We start from the raw sequence: 20,032 nt of genomic DNA, 5'->3' as shown, positions 1-20,032 counted from the left end.
CCCTCAGCTAAAGTGAACTAAAGTAAACCAAAGAAGTTTCTTCACTGTCACTTTCCCCAAGCTCAAGTAAGTGTAGGTATCTCATTTTTTGGGTCTGAAAACAGCCAATAAAAGAGTTTTTTGGAATCCTTCTAGGGAGGTTTGGGGAGTTTGGGAGTTGTTCTTAATATGGCTTTAGATATAGGAAAATGTTGTCCTACATTCTTTACACATCTGGATGAGTTTGTATGTGTATATACAGTTCACCTCCCTTTTGGAGAAGTCTAGTGTTGATCTTTGTTCCTTCACACTGGCTATAACTGTCTGACTGCTTTTTCCCATTCTGGATTGCATGTTTCTGTGGCTATAGGGATAGGGATAAGTTTTTATGAGAGCTTCCTCTTCCTGATTGACCATCTGCCTCTTTCTAGGAGACCTAAGGTCTGGCACATGAGCTCAGGGAGATGACCATGTCTCTTAGGAGAAAGTTCTGTTGAGGTAGTCAGGCCATGGTTGGAGTGCAGCCTGTCTGTTGGTAAAGGATTTACTAGTTAACCTTACAGCAGAAATGATAAAATGCTTTGTGCCCAGCCTACCCAGGCTTATCTAGGCAACTTCTCAGACTCCTAAATCTTTCCATAATGTTATAAACATTAGTCAAGAAAGTCATCTGTTTGGGTGTGAATACTTCTCATAGTCACTTCATCCCAGGATTGAGTCCCTGTATGAAACTGTGATGAGAAAGTCCCACTCTCCTGGTGAATGTAATGGATTTTCCCTAATCCATATAGGTTTTTGCTTTCTTCCCTTCTTTCTTGTTTCCCTCTGTGCTTTCTTTGCATATTTAAAAAGTCATTAGTGTCTGAGTTCATGACAGAAAGAACTCGATTCTTTTTTTGTTTCAAAGATTTGAGTTATGCCCAGACTGAATAACTCAATGGTTAAGCATTGACCTATGAATCAGGAAGTCACAGTTTTATTCCAGGTCAGGGCATATGCCCAGGTGTGGGCTCATCAAGCCAATCAATGATTCTCTCTCATCCTTGATATTTCTCTCTCTCTCTCTCCCTCCTTTTCCTTTCCTCTCTGAAATCAATTATATATATTTGAGTTATATTAAGCATTCAAAATATATCCAATGAAAAAAATGTTCATTAAGAAATCATCTTTTTTTGAGTAATAAAGTGGAAAAATATCTTGTACAATGTACCTGTTTTACTTTTTACATACTCAAAAACCTAATTTTAGAGGATTGTTTAATATTTTAGTATTTCATATTGTTGTAGGCTCTTTTAGGAATGGTAGTGTGGATGTTTTTACATATTACAAATAGATTTCATAATCATTTTGAGTTTCCAAAATGAAAGAAGGGTAAAGATTGTATTAAATTTTAAGGTTTTTAACTTTCCTAACTTGATTTTTTAATATAAAAATGATCTTTTATATCTAAATTTCTGGCCATGTTTAATGATAATATTTTGAGAACAGTAAAGATACTAATGTTAAGCAAGTTTTCTGGGGCTCTGATTATTACAAAGCTTATGTTTTCACTTTGAAATCTCTCATTTTTTGACCTCTCCTTTTAGGAAGCTAAAATTTTGCTTTACTTTTTACTCACACAGCCACTAAAATACTCTATTTCAATGTTTCTCATATTATCTGTACTGAAGAACCAATTTTTCTTTTTCATATCTTCCATCCTTCAAAAATTGATACATTTACTAGACAAATGAAATTTTGAAGACTTACAAAATACAAGCCCATTTTGTATTATTCATTTTCAAGGTTATAAACATTGTTATCATATTTAGCTAATTATTAATATTAGTAATAGACAGCAAAGGATAAGTCAGACATTATAAGCATGGTCATCTGGGCAGCTTCACCAGGAAGCTGCAATTTCACACTCCTCAGTCCATTCTCTGCAAATCACTGGGAGAAGGGGGTCTAGCAAAAGAGGAGATGTGCACATGTGTAGAGACTTTTGGGTGATACAGGTAAGTTGCTTGTGTGTCAGTCTAACCTGGGAAAAAGATAATTGGCTAGGGGGATAGAGCAACTGTAAGCATGTGAAATCTTGAAGGGTTAATTGGTTAAACTCCTGACTATAATCCCCAAAGAGTTTTCTCTCTTGCACTCTTTTTTTTTTTAATTGACAAATAAAATTTAAGATATTTAAATGCATATGATAATTTTATATACATGTACATTTTAATATTTCTCCTTTCTAATTGACATCTGTGGTGAAAATATTTACACTCTACTCTTAGAAAATTTTAATAATTTTATCAACTATGGTTTCCATGAAAAACAAAACAAAACATTTTTTCATCATTTTGTGGTTCAGAAATTTCAGAGGGGTTCATCCAGGCCCCATAATTAATTTGGCGTCACCTGGGGTGACTGGGGCAGGATTATTCCACATGGCTCCTTCTCACATGTCTGGGACCTCATTACTCCTTGTCCTTGACCTCTTACCTCTTATCCTACAGGGTCTCTGTTTGTGCTTCGGATTTTGTCTAGGATGGTGGTCTTTGGATAGTCATACTTCTTTTTTCCCCCATTTTTTATTAATGGATTATATGTGTACATATCTTACCATTGCGCCCCCCCCCCCACTCCCGTATATGCCCTCAACCCCCAGAGTTTTGCATCCATTGGTTATGCTTATATGCATACAAGTCCTTCAGTTGGTCTCTTATCTCCTCCATATCTCCCTAATCTTCTCACTGTAATTTGACAGTCTGTTGCTTTACTGTCTCTGTATCTATCTTTTTGTTCATCAGTTTATAATGCTATTTATTATCCATAAATGAGTGAGATCATGTGATGTTTTTCTTTCATTAACTGGCTTATTTCACTCAGCATTATGTTCTCCAATTCCATCCAGGTTGCTGCAAATGATAAAAATTCCTTCTTTTTTATGGCAGCATAGTTTTCCATTGTGTAGATATACCATAGTTTTTTGATCCAATCATCTGCTGTCGGGCACATAGGCTGTTTCCAAATATTAGCTATTATAAATTGTGCTGCTATGAACAAAGGAGTGTATATATCCTTTTTGATTGGTGTTTCTAGTTTCTTAGGATATATTCCTAGGAGAGGGATTACTGGGTCAAATGGGAGTTCCATTTTAAGTTTTTTGAGGAAATTCCACACTGTTCTCCACAGTGGTTGCACAGTCTGTATTCCCACCAGCAGTGCACGAGGGTTCCTTTTTCTCCGCATCCAGAGTCCCAAGCAAAATGAACCCCAAAGTCCAACACCAAGGCACATTATAATTAAATTGGCAAACACCAACAACAAAGTAAGAATCTTAAAAGCAGCCAGAGAGAGACAGAAAGTTAAATAAAAAGGAACCCCCATCAGACTAGCAACTGATTTCTCAACGGAAACTCATCAGGCCAGAAGGGAATGGAATGAAATATACAAAGTCACGCAAAGGAAGGGTCTGAATCCAAGAATACTGTACATAGCAAGGCTATCAATCAAAATTGAAGGTGAAATCAGGAGCTTCACAGACAAAAAAAAAGACCAAGGTAATTTATCACCACCAAACCAGCAGTGCAAGAAATGCTACAGGGTCTGCTGGGGGGAAAAATAAATAAAAAATAAAGAAAAGAAATAGGAATTGGAGAAGGAACATAGGGGCATAGAATAAAAATGGCAACAAATAAGTAGCTATCTATAATAACTTTAAATGTAAATGGATTAAATGCCCCAATCAAAAGACATAGGGTAACAGATTGGATAAGAAAACAAGACTCATGTATCTGTTGTCTACAAGAAACCCACCTCAGAAAAAAAGATGTACACAGACTGAGGGTGAAGGGATGGAAGATTTTCCAGGCGAATGGAAATGGAAAAAAAAGCTGGGGTAGCAATACTTATACCTGACAAATTAGATCTCAAAGTGAAGGACATAACAACAGATAAGGAAGGCCACTTCATAATACTAAAGGGATAAATCCAACAAGAAGAAGTAACTCTGGTAAACATATATGCACCCAATACATGAACACCCAAATATATATACATATATATTAAAAAAAAAAAAACTCCTGGAGGATATCAAGAGAGAGATTGAAAGCAATACAATAATAGTAGGAGATTTTAATACCCCACTATCACCATTGGAAAAATCCTCTAAACAAAAAATCAGCAAAGAAACATCAATCCTAAATGACTCACTAGACCAGATGGAATTAATCGACACCTTCAGAACATTTCACCCCAAAGCCACAGAATATACATTCTTCTCAAGGGCAAGTGGGTCATTTTCAAAGATAGACCACATGTTGGGTCATAGACAAAGACTCTTCAAATTCAAAAAGATAGAAATTATATCAAGCATCTTCTCAGATCACAGTGGCATAAAACTTGAAAACAACTACAATAAAAATAATTTTAAAAAAATCAAACACATGGAGACTAAACAGCATGCTATTAAACAATGACTGTGTTACCAGAAAGATCAAGGAAGAAATAAAAAACATTCTGGCAACAAATTACAATGAAAACACAACAATCCAAAATCTATGGGACACAGCAAAAGCAGTCATGAGACGGAAGTTCATAGCTCTCCAAGCCTACTGCAAAAAACAAGAAACAATGGTAATAAATCACCTAACCCTACAACTCAAAGAGTTAGAAAAACAGCAACAAGAAAAGCCCCGTGTAAGCAGAAGGAAGGAAACAATAAAAATTAGAGCAGAGATAAACGACACAAAGACCAAAGAAACAATACAAAAGATCAACAAAACCAAGAGCTGGTTCTTTGAAAGGATAAACAAGATTGATGAACCTCTAGCCAGGCTCACCAAGAAGCAAAGAGAGAGGACCCAAATGAACAAAATCAGAAATGAAAGAGGTGAAATAACAACAGACCCCTCCAAAATACAAAGGGTCGTTACAAAATACTACAAACAAGTCTATTCTAACAAATTGGAGAACCTGGAGGAAATGGACATATTCTTAGAAAAATATAACCTTCCAACACTCAATCATGAAGAATCTAAACAGCTTAATAGGCCAATAACTATGGAAGAAATGGAAGCAGTCAGCAAAAGCTTTCAGCAAACAAAAGCCCAGGGCCAGATGGCTTCACAGGAGAGTTTTACCAAACATTCAAGGAAGAACTAAAACCTATCCTCCTCAGACTATTCCAAAAAATTCAAGAGGATGGAATACTTCCAAGCTCCTTCTATGAAGCCTGTACCACCTTAATACCAAAACCAGATAAAGACAACTCAATGAAAGAGCATTACAGGCCAATATCCCTCATGAACATAGATGCCAAAATCCTCAACAAAATTCTAGCAAATCAGCTCCAGCAGCACATCAGAAAGATCATACACCACGACCAAGTAGGATTTATTCCGGGAATGCAAGGATGGTACAATATCCACAAATCAATAAATGTGATACATCCCATAAACAAATTGAGAGATAAAAATCACATAGTCATATTAATTGATGCAGAAAATGCATTTGACAAAATCCAACATCCTTTCCTGATAAAAACTCTCAACAAGGTGGAAATAAAAGGATCATACCTCAACATAATAAAAGCTATATATGATAAACCCACAGCAAACATCATACTCAGTGGGCAAAAACTAAAACCATTTCCTCTAAGAACAGGAATAAGACAGGGATGCTCACTCTCACAACTCCTGTTTGACATAGTACTGGAAATAAAATAAAATGCAGCCAAATTGGAAAAGAAGAAGTAAAACTGTCCTTATTTGCAGTTGACATGATATTGTACATATAAAAACCCAAAAGACTCCATAAAAAACCTAATAGACCTAATAAATAAATTGGGCAATGTAGTAGGATACAAAATTAATGCCAACAAATCTGTTGAGTTATATGAGGACTTTCTATACACCAATAGTGAACTTACAGAAAGAGAGACTAAAGAAAATCCCATTTACTATCACACCTAAAAAGTTAAGATACTTAGGAATAAACTTAACTAAGGAGGTAAAAGACCTATATGCAGAAAACTACAGGACACTGATAAAAGATATAGAGGAAGATGTAAACAGATGGAAGAACATACCATGTTCCTGTATTGGTAGAATCAACATCATTATAATGTTCATACTACCAAAGCAATCTATAGGTTCAATGCACTCCCCATTAAAATACCAACGGCATGTTTCACAGACCTAGAAAGAACTCTCTCTTGCACTCTCTTATTCCGTGACTCATACTTGCCTGCCATTTGGTTCCCACTCTCAATGGCCTGCATATTGAAACATAAGCTAAAAAAGGGACAAAAAAAAAGAAAGAAAGAAAAGAAACATAATCTAAGTTAGCCAGATGCTAGACTGGACTGTTCTTTAATACTGTGCAGAGACTCTGAGCCAGTGGACTTAATCCTAAATCCTGCTGAAGACAAGATTGGACTTTTTCCATGGTAAGACAGAGGGAGATGGGACTTTAGAAGGTAACTCCCTTAGTTTTATGTGATCAATAAAGCTTTCCATGAAACCCTATTCTCCTGTGGAGGCCTTGAAAAATTCTTTTCCCAATGGCACCCTAAGAACTTCACTTCCACCAGTAATAGGTGGGGATGCAGAGGGCACCCCACAAATAAAATTACTCTGTTGAATAGTTATTAAAGCTTCTAACCATTAATTTTCATTATCAATATTTCTGCCTTTATGGACTGGCACCCAACAGTTGGTGAGGTGCCACCTGTCTTCAGGCCACTATGTGTTGCTCATATCTGGGAGGAACTGCAGAAATGTTTTTGTGGCACACAATGGTTTTATTCTATATGACTGAAGGTAATTTCAGGAGTGTAATTTCTTTGAAAAAAATTATATTCTCTATCAATTTCTGATTTCTTTTTCCCCACTTTATTTTTATTGTTGACCATATTACAGATGTTCCCATTTTCCCCCCTTTCCCTACCTCCACCAAGCCCCTGCCCTCCCCTTCCCTCTGGCCGTCACCTCACTGTTTGCTGTGTCTATGGGTTATCTTTGGCTAATCTCTTCATGTTCTTTCTTCCAGTCCCTCCCCTCTAACAGCTGTCAGTCTGTTCTTTAGTTAATTTTGATAAGGAGTCAACTTCCAAAATATACAAAGAACTCATACATGATATTTGTCTTTCTCTGGCTGGCTTATTTCACTTAATGTAATAATCACCAGATCCATCCATCCTGTTGCTAAAGGTAAGATTTTCTTATTTTTTATTGCCCCATTGTACCAATATTCTATTGTTTAAATATACCACAACTTTTTTTTTTTATCCACTCATCTACTGATGGGCACTTGGGCTGTTTTCAGATATTAGCTATTATAAATAATGCTGCAATGAACATAGGGGTGTGTATATTCTTTCTTTCTTTTTTCTGAATTCTGAGGATATTTTCTCAGAAGTAGGATCACTGGGTCAAATAGCAGTTCTGTTTTGATTTTTTGTGGGAAGCTCTATACTTTTTATCCACTGTGGCTGCACCAGTCTGCATTCTCACCAGTTGTGCAGTAGGGTTCCTTTTTCTCCAGATCCCCAACAGCACTTCTTTCTTTATTTTTTTTTCTTTTCTTTTTTTTTTATAAATATATTTTATTGATTTTCCACAGAGAGGAAGGGAGAGGGATAGAGAGCTAGAAACGTCGATGAGAGAGAAACATCGACCAGCTGCCTCTTGCACACCTCCTACTGGGGATGTGCCCGCAACCAACATACATGCCCCTGACCGGAATCGAACCTGGGACCTTTCAGTCCACAGACCAACACCCTACCACTGAGCCAAACCGGTTTCAGCAGCACTTGTTTCTTGATTTATTCATGGTACCAATTCTGGCAGGTGTCAGGTGATATCTCATTGTGCTTTTAATTTGCATCTTTCTGATGATTAGTGATGTGATATTTTTTTCATGAGTCTTACGGCCATTTGTATGTCTGCTTTGGAGAGCTGTCTCTTCAAGTCCTTTGCCCAATTTTTAATTGGATTGTTTGTCTTCCTGGTGTTGAGTTAGATGAGTTCTTTATATATTTTGGAAGTTGACCCCTTATCAAATATATCATTGGCAAATATGTTCTCTCATACAGTGGGTTGTATTTTCATTTTTTTATGATTTCTTTTGCTGTGTAGAAGCTTTTTATTTTTATGTATTTCAATTTGTATATATGTTTCCTTTGTTTCCCTTGCCTAAGGAGATACATCAACCAAAATTATTGCTAAGGGAGATGTATGACATTTTATTGACTATGTTTTCTTCTAGTATTTTTAAAGTTTTATGACTTACATTTGTCTTTAATCCATTTTGAGTTTGTTCTTGTACATGGTATAAATTGGTGGTCTAGATTTATTTTTTGTGTGCATCTGTCCACTTTTTCTAACATCATTTATGGAAGATGCTGTCTTTACTTCATTGTATGCTTCATTGTTGCCTCCTATGTCAAATACAAACTGTCCATTAAGACATGGGTTGATTTATTGGCACTCCACTCTATTCCTTTGATTCATATGCCTGTTCTTATGCCAATACTCAGCTATTTTTATAAACATGGCCTTGTAGTATACCGTGTTTCCCCGAAAATAAGACATCCTCCGAAAATAAGACCTAGAGCATGAAAAGATAAGACATCCCCTGAAAATAAGACCTAGCGCAACTTTGGGAGAAAAAATTAATATAAGACACTCTCTTATTTTCGGGGAAACAGGGTAGTTTGATATCAGGCATTGGGACACTCTAATTTGTTTTACTTTCTCAAGATTGCTGAGGCTTTGTGTTTTTTGTTGTTCCATTAAAATTTTTGGAGTATTTGTTCTAGAGCTATGAAATATGCCATTGGTACATTGGTATTTTAATAGGGATGCCTTGAATCTGTAAATTGCTATGTGTAATGTGAATATTTTAATGTTATTAATTCTTCGAATTCATAAACACAATATATGCTTCCACATATTTGTATCTTGCTCAGATTCTCTCTTATGTGTTATACAGTTTTCAAAATACAGGTCATTTACCTTATGGATTAAATTTATTCCTATGTACCTTATTTCTGTTTTTTTTTAAAATAAATCTTTATTGTTCATATTATTACAAATGATCCTCAATTTTTTCCCCTCCATTACTCCCCTCCACCAGGTTCCCATCCCACCCTCTGCCCTTTCCCCACCCTCCATTGTCCTCATCCATAGGTGCACAGTTTTTGTTCAGGCTCTTCCCGCACCCCTCACTCCCCTTTTCCCCGAGAATTGTCAGTCCACTCCCCTTGATACCTCTGATTCTATTATATTCACCAGTTAATATTGTTCATCAGGTTTTTTATTTCCCTTGGCTTTTAGTTTCACTTGTTGATAGTTACATATTTGTTGATCATAATTTTTATCTATATCTTCTTCCTTTTCCTAAAGAACCCCCTTCAGCAATTCATATAATTCTGGTTTGGTGGTGATGAACTCCTTTAGCTTTTTTTTTTTTTTTTTTTTTTTTTTGTGTGTGTGTGTGTGTGTGTGTGAAGCTCTTTATCTGGCCTTCGATTCTGAGTGATAGCTTTGCTGAGTAGAGTATTTTTGGCTGTAGGTTCTTGCTATTCATCACCTTGAATATTTCTTGCCATTCCCATCTGGCCTGCATGGTTTCTGTTGAGAAATCAGCTGACAATCGTATGGGTGCTCCTTTATAGGTGACTATTTGTTTTTCTCTTGCCGCTTTTAATATTCTCTCTTTGTCTTTTGCTCTTGGAATTTTAACTATGATGTGCCTTGGTGTGGTCCTCTTTGGATTCCTTTTGTTTGGTGTTCTGTGTGTTTCCTGGACTTATAAGTCTATTTCTTTCCCCAGGTGGGGGAAATCTTTTGTCACTATTTCTTCCAGTATTCTTTCGGTATCTTGCTCTTTCTCTTCTTCTGGGACCCCCATAATTCTGATGTTGGTTCGTTTGAAATTGTCCCAGAGGTTTCTTACACTATCTTCAGCTTTCTGGATTCTCTTATCTTCTTGCTTCTGTGGAGGAGTGTCCTTTGGCTCTTTGTGTTCCAAATCTTTGACTTGATTCTTGTGATCTTCCATTCTGTTTTTAGGACTCTGTATAATATTTTTTATTTCAGACAATGTATTCTTTATTTCTAGTTGATCCCTTTTCATATCCTCATAGGTCTCATTTATTTTATCAGCCTTTTCTAGGAAATTCTTAAAAAACCTTATAAGTGTGGTTTTGAACTCTATATCCAGTTGCTTCTTGTCCTCCATTTCTTTTGTTTGTGATCCGTTTCCTTGTATCAGCATTTTCACAACTTCCCTGAGTTGGTTGGGTGGCTTTGTGTGCTAAGGTGTCCTATATGGTTGAGTGGGTCAGCCTCCCAGTTACCTGAGGTGGACAGTCTTGGTGTAGCCCTTTGTGGACTGTATGTGCAGTCTTGTTGTTAAGCCTGCTTGTTGTTGGCTATGAGGATCAGAAGTGTCTCAGCTAGGAGGGTTTCTGTATTCGCTTGAATGGGGCAGAGTCTCAGGGTGGCACAGCCAAGCTTTGGTGAATCCCGCAAGATTGGTTGTAGGCTCGCGCACCTCTTTGGTATAGGCGCAGACAAGCTTTGGATCTCTGTCTGTCCCTCCCTAGGAGAGTCCTATTCACTGCGAACGAGAAAGCTAGCCACTGGAAGGGCTTCTGTGCTCTGCTTGGATGGGGCGGAGTCTCGGGTGGTGCAGACAAGCTTTAATCAGCCCCTCCCTACGAGGGTCTGGTTTCTGAGTCCCACAGTAATGGCCGCTGGCTTCACACACCTCCAAGAGATCTCTGCCCGCTGCCTGACAGTCTGGCCTCTCCCTGTCTGGGGCCGTCTATCAGAGCGATAGGGTGATTCTGTTTTCCTCCCGAACAAGAAAGCCAGCCACTGCACATTAGCTGTCCGCCCTCTCCGCATGCAGGGAGTAAGCCAGTAGCGAACTCGGCCCGCCCTCTCTGCGCTCTGCATGCAAGCCAGCAGCGAAGTCGGGTGGCTGCCTTTTGGTGCCCGCAGTTCACCGCACCTTCACAGTTCCTGAGGTTCAGCCTGCCTTTTCTCTCCTTCCCAGATGGTAGAGCCTCCTCTCAGCCAGCCACCCAGCACTTCAGGGCAATGTTTCCCCTGTTTTCCAGTTCTAAATTCAAATTTGTTGTGGTAGGCTGCATTCAGGTGTCTACCCTTTGCTGCCGTCTTGGTTTCTCCTCCTTATTTCTGTTTTTGTTGTAATAATAAATGGGATTGTTTTCTTAGTTTCTTTTTCTGATAGTTCATTGTTGGCATATGAAAATGCTGACAATTTCTGAATATTAAGTATGTATCCTGCTACTTTGCTGAATTCATTTATTAGATCTAGTAGTTTTTCTGGTGGAATCTTTAGGGTTGTCTATGTACAGTATCAAGTCTTCTGCAAATAATGACAGTTTTATTTTCTTCTTTTCAATATACAAACTGTTTATTTCTTCTTCTTGTCTCATTACTGTTGTTAGGACTTCCAGTACTATGTTGAATAAGGTGGTGAAAGCAGACATTCCTATCTTGTTCCTGATCTTAAGAAAAACATTTTAAGTTTTTGGAAGTAGGAAATTGTGGCCTCACAATATGATCTTGTAATTATTCCCTCCTCTTGGATTTTTTTTAATAGTTTGAGGAGGTTAGGTGTTAGGTCTTCTTTGAATCTTTGGTAAAATTTTTCTGTGAAGTCATTTATAACAGGGCTTTTGTTTGCTGGGAGTTTTTTTGATTACTGCTTTAATTTCATTAGTTGTAATAAGTCTATTCATGTTTTCTTATTCTTCTTGATTCAGATTTGGAAGATTGTATGTTTCTGGAAATTTGTCCTTTTCACCCAGGTTGTCCAATTTCTAAGCTTATAGCTGTTCATATTATTTTATTGCAATTCTTTGGGCTTCTGTGATGTTAGTTGTTTGTTTTCTCCTCTTTAATTTGTGACTTTATTTATTTATTTAGGTCTTCTCTCTTTTTTTTTTTTTTTTTTTTTTTTTGATGAGTCTGGCTAAAGGTTCATCAATCTTGTTTATCTTTTCAAAGAACCAGCACTTGGTTTCATTTATCTTTTGTGCTTTTTTTTATTTTTTTTTTGTCTCTGTGTCATTTGTTTCTGCTCTGATCTTTATTATTTTCTTCCTTCAACTTACTCAGTGTTTCTTCTGTTGTTTTTTTTATAGTTCCCTTAGGAATAAGTAGTTTATTTGAGATTTTTCTTGTTTCTAGGTCTATAATGCTATGAACGTTCATCTGAAGACTGCTTTCTTTGTGTTTATTTTCATTTGTTTTCAGGTAATTTTACATTTCTTCCTTATTTTAACACATTCATTTTTTAATGACATGCTATTTAGACTTCATGTGTTTTAATGTTTCTGAGTTTTTATTTTAGTTTTTTAGTTTCATACCATTGTGATAGGAGAAGATGCTTAACATGATTTCACTGTACTTGAATTTGTTAAGACTTTTCTTTTCTAACATATGATCTGTCTTTGAGAATGTTCATGTTCACTTGAGAAGAATGTATATTCTGTTGTTTTGAGATGAAATGTTCTATAAGTGTCAATTAAATCCATCCAATCTGGTGTGTGATTTAAGGTTACTTTTTCCTTGTTGATATTTTTTGGTCTGGAAGATGTATCCATTGATGACAATAGGGAGTTAATAACCCTTACTATGATTGTAATGCTGTTGATCTCTCCCTTAAAATCCACTGATATTTTATTAATTTATTTAGGTGCTCCTCGGGTACATATATATTTACGGGGGTTAAATTTTCTTGTTGGATTGATCCCTTTAGTATTACGATCTTCTTTGTCATTTCTTATGGCCTTTGTTTTAAATTTATTTTGTCAGATATAAATATTGCTACACCCGTTTTTGTTTTTCATTTCCATTTGCATGGTATATATATTTTTTTCATCCATTCACTTTCATTTTGTGTGAATCTTTTGTTCTGAGGGGAGTCTCTTGTATAGAGCATATATATATATATATATATATATATATATATATATATACAGTCATGTTTTCTTATTCATTACCTACCCTATGTCTATTGTTTTATTTTTTATGTTTTTAAAAAATATTTATTGTTGAAAGTATTAAAGCTATCCCATTTGTGTTTTTTCTTTCCCATTGGCCCCCTCCACCCCACAACCACCCCTCCCAGGCCTTGACCACACTATTGTTTCTGTCCATGGGTTATGCATATATGCCTATAAATTCCCCAGTTAATCACTGTCCCTCACCCCACCCCTACTGCCTTCCTATGCTTCTATATCTCTGGATCTATTTTTTTCATCAGTTTATTTTGTTCATTAGATTCCACATATAAGTGATATCATATCATACTTATCTCTCTAACTGGCTTATTTCATTTAGCATAATATACCCAGGTCTATACTCTATGTCTTTTTTTTTTAAATATATTTTATTGATTTTGTATAGAGAGGAAAGGAGAGAGATAGAGAGTTAGAAACATTGATGAGAGACAGTCATCGATCAGCTGCCTCTTGCACACCCCCTACTGGGGATATGCCCGCAACCAAGGTACATGCCCTTGACCGGAATTGAACCCGGGATCTTTCAGTCCCCAAGCTGACGCTCTATCCATTGAGCCAAACTGGTCTCGGCCATACTCTATGTCTTTTAATTGAAGCATTTAATCAATTTACATTTAAGGTTATTGCCTATATATACATATATATATATATATATATATATATATATATATATATATATATATTTCTTCTTCTTCATAAAACAGTCCCTTAAACATTATTTGCAATACTGGTTCAATACTATTTGATGATAATGAGCTCCTTTAGCTTTTTTTTTTTTTTTCTGGGAACTTTTTAAATTTTCCTTCCATTTTAAATGATGGGATTGCTGGATAGAGTGGCCTTGATTTCACATCCTTGTTTTTCATTACTTCATCCAATTCCTTCTGGCCAAAGTATTTTTGTTGAGAAATCAGCTGACAGTCTTTTGGAACTCCCTTGTAAATAACTAATTGTGCCCCTCTTACTGCTTTTAAGATTCTCTTTGTAATCTTTGCCATGTTAATTACAATGTGTCTTGGTATGGTCCTCTTTGGATTCATCTTGTTTTTCCTTCAGCAGTTTTCTGCCATTATTTCTTCAAACAAACAGTTTCTCTATCCCTTCCTTGTTCACTTTCTGATACTACTATGATTTCGATGTTGTTATGGTTCACATTGTCCCAAAGTTCCCTTAAAAAAACAAACAAACAAAAAAAAAAACAAGCAATCAGAGCAGCTAAAAGAAAATGAACATTCTTTTAAATTCATTTTCTTTTAGCTGCTCTGATTGCTTGTGTTTTTTTTTCTGCACTGTCTTCCAAATCACTGATTCAATTCTCTGCTTCATTCAACCTACTTTGTTGTTGTTGTTAATCTTCACCTGAAGATACGTTTTACATTGATTTTTAGAAAGGGAGGGAGAGAAGGGAAGAGAGAGAGAAACATCGATTTGAGAGAGATACATTGATTGGCTGCCTCCTGACTGGGAATGGGGAGTGAACACACAATCCACATAGGGCCCTTAACTGGGAATCGAACCCTCATCCCTTTGGTGCACAGTCCAATTCCGTAATCACTGAGAAACACAGGCCATGATCAGCCTACTTTTTATTTTATTTTTTTCTAGTGTATTCTTTTATATATATTTTATTTTTTTATATATTTTATTGATTTTTTACAGAGAGGAGGAGAGAGGGATAGAGAGCTAGAAATGTCGATGAGAGGGAAACATCGACAAGCTGCCTCTTGCACACCCGGGGATGTGCCCGCAACCAATGTACATGCCTTTGACCAGAAACAAACCTGGGACCTTTCAGTCTGCAGACCAATGCTCTACCACTGAGCTAAACCGGTTTTGGCTCTAGTGTATTCTTGATATCAGATCTATTCTTTATTTCTGACTGCTTTTTTTATATTAAAAAAACCTTTATTGTTGAGACTATTACAAATGCCCTTCTTTTCCCCCCTCCATTGCCCCTCTCCACCCAGTTCCCTCTTCCATCCTAGGCCTTTGCCACCCTATTGTCTGTGTCTATAGGTAATGTATATCTACACTAATAAAAGAATAAGATGTAAATTGACTGTACCTTCATGACGCCCACCAGCCAATCAGGAGTGAGTATGCAAATTAATCCAACAAAAATAGAAGATTACTTTGCATATGCAGGTGCCGGGAGGCCAGTGGCAAGGCAACAATGCAGGCATTCTGCTCCACCCCAGCCACTCCATGCCTCTGGGCAGCAGGGGAAGGTGGAAAGGCAGCGCCAGCTGGAGTGAAGGCAGTGCTGGCAGCCAGGGGAAGGAAGGCCCATTCTTGCAGGAATCTTCATGCAATGAGCCTTTAGTATCCATATAAAATCTTTGTTTAATCTCCTCCCACTCTCCCACCCTCTTCCCTCTGAAAACCATCAGTCTGTTCCGTTTCCATGCCTCTGATTATATTATATTTTATTCCCTTTCCACTTCTCCGCCCTTCTTATCTGTTTCTACCTGGCTTCTCCTGTAAATCCTTGGTTATAATATTTCAATTGATTTTTTAGGTTGGTTGCTCTGTAATTTAGCCATAAATCTGATTTGGGGCTGGGAGCAAGTGCCACAGATTCCAGCTACTCTTCAGCCATCTTGAAATTTTTCCTTTACATAAAATACTCATCCTGTTTCAAAACCACATGACTTCTGAAAAATATACAAAAGCTGTTTTCAGCTCCATATTTCACCCCCATATATGCGGTAACTTCTTTCACTATTTTCCCTTGTGTAACACTTAAATATTAAGATAGCATAGTATTTAAAGGGTGGCATAATATTGAAACAAATGTCTGAAAATTCACTATGTCATATTTGCAAGTAGCAGTTGAAATGTGGAAATTGAATTTGCTATTTGGGAATAGCTATTGCTGTGGATTGAATGTTTGTGTCCCTCAAAATACTTATGTTAAACCTAATGCCTAATGCGTAAGGTGATGGTATTAACAGGAGGGGCCTCTGGGAGGTGATTAGGTAATGAGGGCAGAGCCTGATGAATAGGATTAATGTCCTTATAAAGAGGCTTTTGAGAGGTCCCTGGCCCCTTCTATCATGTATGGACACAGTGAGAAAATGGCCCTCTGCAACCAGGAAGAGGGCTCTTACCAGGACCCAACCATGCTGCACCCTAATCTCAGACTTCTGAGCTCCCAGAACTGTGAGAAATAATTTTTTGTTGTTTATAAGCCACCCGGTCTGTGGTATTTCTGTTATGGCACCCCAAATGGACTAAGACAGCTAAGTTGTTTTTTTAAAAAAAGTATTTAAAAATATGATCAGTGCAGATTTAAGGTAACTGAGCCCCTTTGGCCAAATAACCAAGGTTATACTATCAGTTTTCTATACCAATATTCACTGCTTTTGGTTTTACCCAGATAGTAAAAGTTTATTATCAAGGTATTTGTATCAATAAAGAAAAACATATTCTTTCTTTTCTTTTGATGCCTCTATCTTCATGCCAAGAAGAATAGAAGTATATCCATTCTGGAGTCTATGAGGCATTTTGTTTATTAATGGTAGGAATACACTGTAGATATCTCACATGAAACTGAAGTCACAGAAATTATTCAAATTTCTCTTCATTAAAAAAGAAAAAAATGAGTGTTTACTTAAAATTCATTGACATTGTGATGAAGAAGCATCATTGAAAAGAAGCCATATGTCATTTACTACTTTGCAACCCCTCACTTTCAGACTATTCATGAGGTAAGTCATCTTTTTATTACTGCATATTCATAGATACATAAAAGGAAATTCAGAGGCTTATTGTGCAGGTCACTTTTTCATGGTGATGTTGAGTGTTTATTCTTTAATGTCAGAGATAGTATATACAAATACGGCTTTTAAAGGGGGAAGGAATCGTTTGTTTCTCTGATACTCTTACCTGTTGTGGTTTAGTTTCCAGCTTTTCATTCACCTGTTTGAGTTTGTATTCTGCATGTAGAAGTGAGAATTATTACTTGTTAAGAAAGAGATAAATGTATTATGGTAGGTAATCTGTAGATTTTGTAATTGATATTATTGTTGTCTGTTTACTTGAAAATATTTGCTTTGCATGAAAGTTTGTATCAATACTTGCAGGTGGTAAGAAATCAATAGTGTAATTAAAAACAAGAGCTACCCATCCATCTCCAGGAACAACCTCTTTTAATCATTCTTGCTTGGTTCTTATTCTACTTCCCTGTATTATTACTAAAAATTATGACAGTAACTCTATATTATGTGCTTATACATTAGTTTCCAAAATTTATCACTTTAAGATAATTTCATTGATTCTAATATGAAAGATGAGAATTTAGTTAATTCATAGCCTTATTTATTTCTCCCTTTTCTTGATTCTCAATATTTATATTTTAGTTTATAGTTATGTTATTTTTTTGGCAATCCTATTTGTTTCCATTGTGGGATTTGGGTATCAGAGTTATTTTCACAAGTCTCTATAAAACTAAGTTTTAATGGGGCCACAAAGAACCCCCACACTTTTTCCAAAGTTTCTAAATAGAGATTCCTTATCTAAATGTGGCTGCCAGTTTTATCTGGAAAGGCCCACAAACCCAAGCATCAGTAGAATAGGGATAATTTGTTGTCTGGAGTAAGGCTGGTGACCATATCTGATCTCAAGCTTGATAAGAGCTGTGAACCCCCAGCCAGCCTTAGTGGCTTGGTTTGCCTGGTTAGGCTTCTCCAGAACTCAGGAGAAGCCAAGATGCTTGAGTTTCCACCTAATCTTGCTGAGGCTTTATCCAGAACATGCATTTGTTGTGTTTTCTCTCAAGGAAGATCTCTAACTGGATCTCATCCCTTTTATTTTTATTGAAAATTATGTCAGTGTGAGTGTGTGTGTGTGTGTGTGTGTGTGTGTGTGTGTAAAATCAGAAGTTGGATGCACATAGGCTGATAAATTTACCAGATTTTTTATTTTGTTTTTTAGTTACAGTTTCTAGTATCTGATATTATATGCATGAGCCTTTTGTTGGATGCTTTTGCAAAACTGATGCGGAGAATCACAACATTAAGCAAGTCTTCCCAGTACATGGGCATGTTTCCTGTATAGATAACCAAATTGACTCTATTTAAAAAATAAATAAAAAAGATACCACTCTAAAGTCAGACAGTAAACAGAGGATTTTAATATATCATGCCATCTTTATAACATGGAATTAAACAACAGAAGCTGCCAGAAGCCTGATGACTTATATTTAAAATTTACAGAGCATGCTCACTATCCATCCTTCTTAAAACCAGCCACATACTCAGTGTGGCATTGTAACTCCTTAAACTAATGAGCTATTCCAAAGAATTATTGTTGTTGATAACAATTCCAAATAGAAAAGCTGGCGTGTACCTTGGAGGAAAACTGTTATTAATGGACAATTTCATCATAGTGGTAAAGACAGTATATTTTGCTTGCTTCAGCCCACTGTTACCCAAAAGCCCTGGGTTCGTCATGACTGGAGGCTCAGCCAACCAGAAGTCAGTCCTGCAGTTAGTGCTAGGTTGCCATGGTGAGCCAGCACTGACTGCTGGGGTTGTAAGCATGGCTACCCAGCACCGACTGCTGACAGGGCTGCGAATCAGGCCCAGAGAGAGGCCTGAAGAGAGAAGCAGGGTCTGATCCATAGCCTGTGTGGCAGCTATTGATCAACACTTTGCCTGTCTCTTTCCTTCTGGGTGGAGCCAGCAGCCGTGCTTCCATTTCTCTCCAGATCTACACTGGGGCTGCTGATCAGCCTCTTCCTTCTGATCAGGCCCCATTGATAGGCCCAAGACACTGACTGTCATAAAAACTGACCAATCAGAACCAAATCTGGGTGAAGTGTGAGAAGCCAATGGCTGTCTAAGAGGTGGAGTTTTTGATGCTGACTGGCATAGAAACCAACCAATCAGAACCAAATTGGGCCGAAACCAGTTTGGCTCAATGGATAGAGTGTCAACCGACCTGCAGACTCAAGAGTCCCAGGTTCAATTCCGGTCAAGGGCATGTACCTTGGTTGCGGGCACATCCCTGGTGGGGGTGTGCAGAAGGCAGCTGATCAATGTTTCTCTCTCATCGATGTTTCTGATTCTCTATCTCTCTCCCTTCCTCTCTGTAAAATATCAATTATATATTTTATATATATTTTTTTTATTATTATTTTTTTAAATAACCAAATTGGCTGGCAGAGGAGTGCAGTTAGGGGCGAGATCATGCCTGCAAGGGAGGGCAGTTGGGGGTGATATCAGGCCAGCAGGGGAGGGTAGTTAGGGATGATCAGGCAGGCAGAGGCAGTTAGGGGCAATCAGGCCATCAGGGAAGGGCAGTTAGGGGCAAGATAAGGCTGGCATGAGAGGGCTATTGGGGATGATCAGGCAGGCAAGCAGGTGAGGAGCCAGCAGTCTCAGATTGCGAGAAGGATGTCTGACTGCCCACAGGGATCAGGCCTAAACCACCAGCCAGACATCCCCCAAGGGGTCCCTGATTATTGAGAGTGCAGGTTGGATTAAGGGAAACCCCCCTTTCTCCATGCACAAATTTCATGCACCAGGGCACTAGTCTATACTAATAATAGCCTAGGTGGCCCTTGCATGATGCCTTCACATCATCACAAGATGGCCACCCCCACATCATCATAAGATGGCTGCCCCCCCCATGGCATCACAAGATGGTCACCACAAGATGGCCATCAGGGTAGGGCAGTTGTGGGCGATCAGGCTGGCAGGGTAGGGCAGTTGGGGGTGATCGAGTTAGCAAGGGAGGGCAGTTGGGGGCAAATGGGCCTGCAGGGGAGGGCAGCTGGGACAATTGGGCCAGCAGAGTAGGACAGTTGGGGGTCATCAGACTGGCAGGCAGAAGCAGTTAGGGGAGATCAGGCAGGCAGGCAGGTGAGTGTTCAGGAGCCAGTAGTCCCGGATTGTGAGAGGGATGTCCGATTGCCAGTTTAGGCCCAATCCTTGGGATTAGCCCTAAATTGGCAGTCGGATATCCCTCAAGGGATCCCAGATTAGAGAAGGTGCATGCTAGGCT

The 20,032-nt window shown here is 37.8% G+C and overlaps 2 protein-coding genes across 7 annotated transcripts in view; both read left to right on the top strand.

The window, feature by feature from the left end:
- SMAD9 (SMAD family member 9) overlaps window positions 1–20,032 on the top strand; it is a 109,141-nt gene that overhangs the window by 48,717 nt on the left and 40,392 nt on the right. The window lies entirely within an intron of this gene.
- The window catches only part of LOC311619666 (general transcription factor II-I repeat domain-containing protein 2-like), a gene marked incomplete at its 5' end in the record, with an annotated part of 100,051 nt that overhangs the window by 51,215 nt on the left and 28,804 nt on the right, over window positions 1–20,032 (top strand). The gene's annotated exons all lie outside the window — the stretch shown is intronic.

This window comes from Pipistrellus hanaki, assembly GCF_964339955.1.
Source record: "Pipistrellus hanaki genome assembly, chromosome: 3".
In the NCBI taxonomy this organism is placed as follows: domain Eukaryota; kingdom Metazoa; phylum Chordata; class Mammalia; order Chiroptera; family Vespertilionidae; genus Pipistrellus; species Pipistrellus hanaki.
Note: the sequence above shows the minus strand (reverse complement) of the source record. Positions and strands in the feature narration are given on the sequence as shown.